The sequence below is a fragment of the Adiantum capillus-veneris genome, chromosome 9 (genome assembly GCF_014529385.1).
Source record: "Adiantum capillus-veneris isolate H3 chromosome 9, ASM1452938v2, whole genome shotgun sequence".
In the NCBI taxonomy this organism is placed as follows: domain Eukaryota; kingdom Viridiplantae; phylum Streptophyta; class Polypodiopsida; order Polypodiales; family Pteridaceae; genus Adiantum; species Adiantum capillus-veneris.
This window is the reverse complement of record NC_140939.1, coordinates 109,603,863-109,606,455: the sequence shown is the minus strand read 5'-3', so window position 1 is coordinate 109,606,455 and position 2,593 is coordinate 109,603,863. Positions and strand designations below refer to the sequence as shown.

Sequence of the window (2,593 nt, the reverse complement as noted above, 5' to 3'; positions counted from 1 at the left end):
CGCAAGCCCCTCTACCTGGACTGCCTGCTCACGGGGTGGGGTGCTAGTCAAAAAATTCTTACCCAGTAACCATCTCACCCAAGGGATTTCCGTGCTCACGAAGCAGTTGCGTATATATAAAATAAAAATAATCCTTTCGCAGTTCACCAACACTTGCAGTAGCTTCTAAACACAACGCTTAAGCCCGGTTGGGGGGGGGGGGGGAGGGAGAGAGAGAGAGAGGGAGAGAGAGAGAGAGACGATTTCACTGCAGCGCGGCGCCTGGGGCAAGCATCCATTCCTGTTCGAATCTCTGTCTTGGCCGAGGTGATGCTATTGCTATCATGGTCGAAAATGCATGCCTCACCACTACCGCCCCCTGCCTGCTTACGGACCTACGGTCAACTGGAAAAAACCTGTTGAGGGAGCAACTGCTTCTGCTTCCTCTTCCTCGTGGATCTCTCTCTCTCTCTCTCTCTCTCAAATCTCTCAAAGAGCGCGCCGGCCGCTCGCTCTTTGAGAGAGTTGAGTTTTTGTTTTTGTTTTTTTTTTGAGAGAGAGACTCTCTCAGCACACGTGGGGTAAATCGGCAATCACGAGCAGCCATGGCGAAGCATCATCCTGACCACTCTAATGTGTTGCAAACAGTCGGGCATCGCTATAGGGCGACTCAGCGAGAAGTGCGTGACTTGCGATTCGTACGTGTGCCCATCTACTCTGGTTCGAGAGTAATTATGGCTCCTTCCAAAAGCATTGCGTCATCTATGGAAGTGAGTGCACCCAGCAGGAGAAGGATAGAGATGGTTTTCCAAAATTGTGAACCTTGGCAGTGCCAAAACTGATTTGTTCTATGAACGTAAACGTAAGAAGTATGGTTTCAAAAAAAGATAGGTCAGTGCACTCTCGTAACCTTCTGCTCTGCCGTGCCTTATGAGGTTGGGGGTTGCTGAGTGCACTCTCGTAACCTTCTGCTCTGCCGTGCCTTATGAGGTTGGGGGTTGCTGCATACACACAACTGAGATGTGTCATACTTATTGTGGGCTATGATAGCATGTTCTTGCAGATGTAAGAGTGCAAAGAATGACACTTTTTAATTGTGAGGTTTGCACCCGTTCAAATAAACATACTATATTGATGTTGAATTATCTCCTATTGGTTGCATAGTTATTTCAAAAAAGGTTTTTCTTTTGAGAGAGAGAGAGAGAGAGTCGAGTGAGTGAGGGCAATGCAGGGTTGCGGGAGCAGAAGCGGAAGCAGCAGAAAGAAAGTAAGAGAGAAAACCAACAAAGATGCCGTCCAAATTGGATCCCTCTCAGATAGTGGAAGGGACTACAACGACCTTGGATTGACGATTCTGGACAATGAGCTTGACGATAACGCGTAGGCCCTTCCAGTCCTTGGTAGTCTCCTTGGCGATGTAGTCTTCTTGGGCGACAGACCCAGAGGCCCGATCTTGGGCACTAGTGATGGGTAGCTCCAACTTTCCCTCTTGTTGAATGAACAAAAACCACCTCCTCATATTCTTGCTACCCTTTCTTTATAAACATTGCATCTTCATCGTGGGTGTAAAACATGCATCACTCAGCTTTATGTCTACCGTCTAGTGGAGTTTACGGGTGGCTACCTCAATGGTGACACTGAACTAGAGTAGGACTAGAAGTAGGGGAGCAATTAGCGCCGCTACCCTTGTGATCAAAGCCCTCAAAGAGCCCAAGCGCGATAAGAAGAAGATGAATGTTTTGCTACAGCTCCTCCTCCTCGTGGGACTAAAATAGTAGCTAAACATGCTATAATCCTTGCTCAAGAACGAGTACTTCTGTGGTGGGCGCATGTGCTCTGGTGTGAACATAGCCTCTAAAGACAACTAGAGCTACTCATGATTAGTGCTAAGGGCCTTGTTAATCCGCTCTGAGCTTTGTGCAGCAATTATCTCCCTTCCTAATCTCAAAGAGGCAAGCTTTGATAGTTAGATTCCTGCCCATTTAATGCATAATTAATACCACAACGATAAAGCCAACTAACAGAAACAACAGAGATGCCATCATTTGCATTTATGACATTGTTATATTGCAGGTGCTCCTCATGATTGTTGGCTACTCTCATAATTGCATTGTCAAAATTCCTCCTATTAATCTGACCATGCAAGCCGCTGCAGCACTCGATTGCCTTTTTCTTCTTCTTCTGCTCGCCCCTCAGTCCTAGCATTGGTGACACGGTTTTGCTTCATGCTAGAGTGCCCCATGAGCTCTTACTTGGTTTTCGACCTACAGATTCCTCTTCCTTCTCCTTACATTTAAGAACATCAAGCACAATGGCAACATTTCTCTTGATGATGTGTTTGAGATTGCCCGTGTGATGTGTCCCCATTCAATGGCAAAGGAGCTTCCTTGCACAATAAAGGGATTTCTTGGTACTGCATTTTTGTGGGTTGCTCTGTGGATAAGAAGGATCCCAAGGATTTGCAAATAGAGATTGACGATGGGGATGTTGAGATTCCAAAGAATTAGCTTAATTAATCTTAGGTAGGCGCCTCTCTGAAATGTAGTGCTACTAAAGAAAGTTTTACTCTGTGGTATTGTTGTTGGGTTTTTCCCGCAAATCATTTTTGGACAAA

The 2,593-nt window shown here is 46.0% G+C and overlaps 1 pseudogene; it reads right to left on the bottom strand.

The window, feature by feature from the left end:
- Positions 1 to 1,579: 1,579 nt before the first annotated feature.
- Positions 1,580 to 2,262, bottom strand: LOC147450962 (uncharacterized; annotated as a pseudogene).
- Between the last annotated feature and the right edge of the window lie 331 nt (positions 2,263 to 2,593).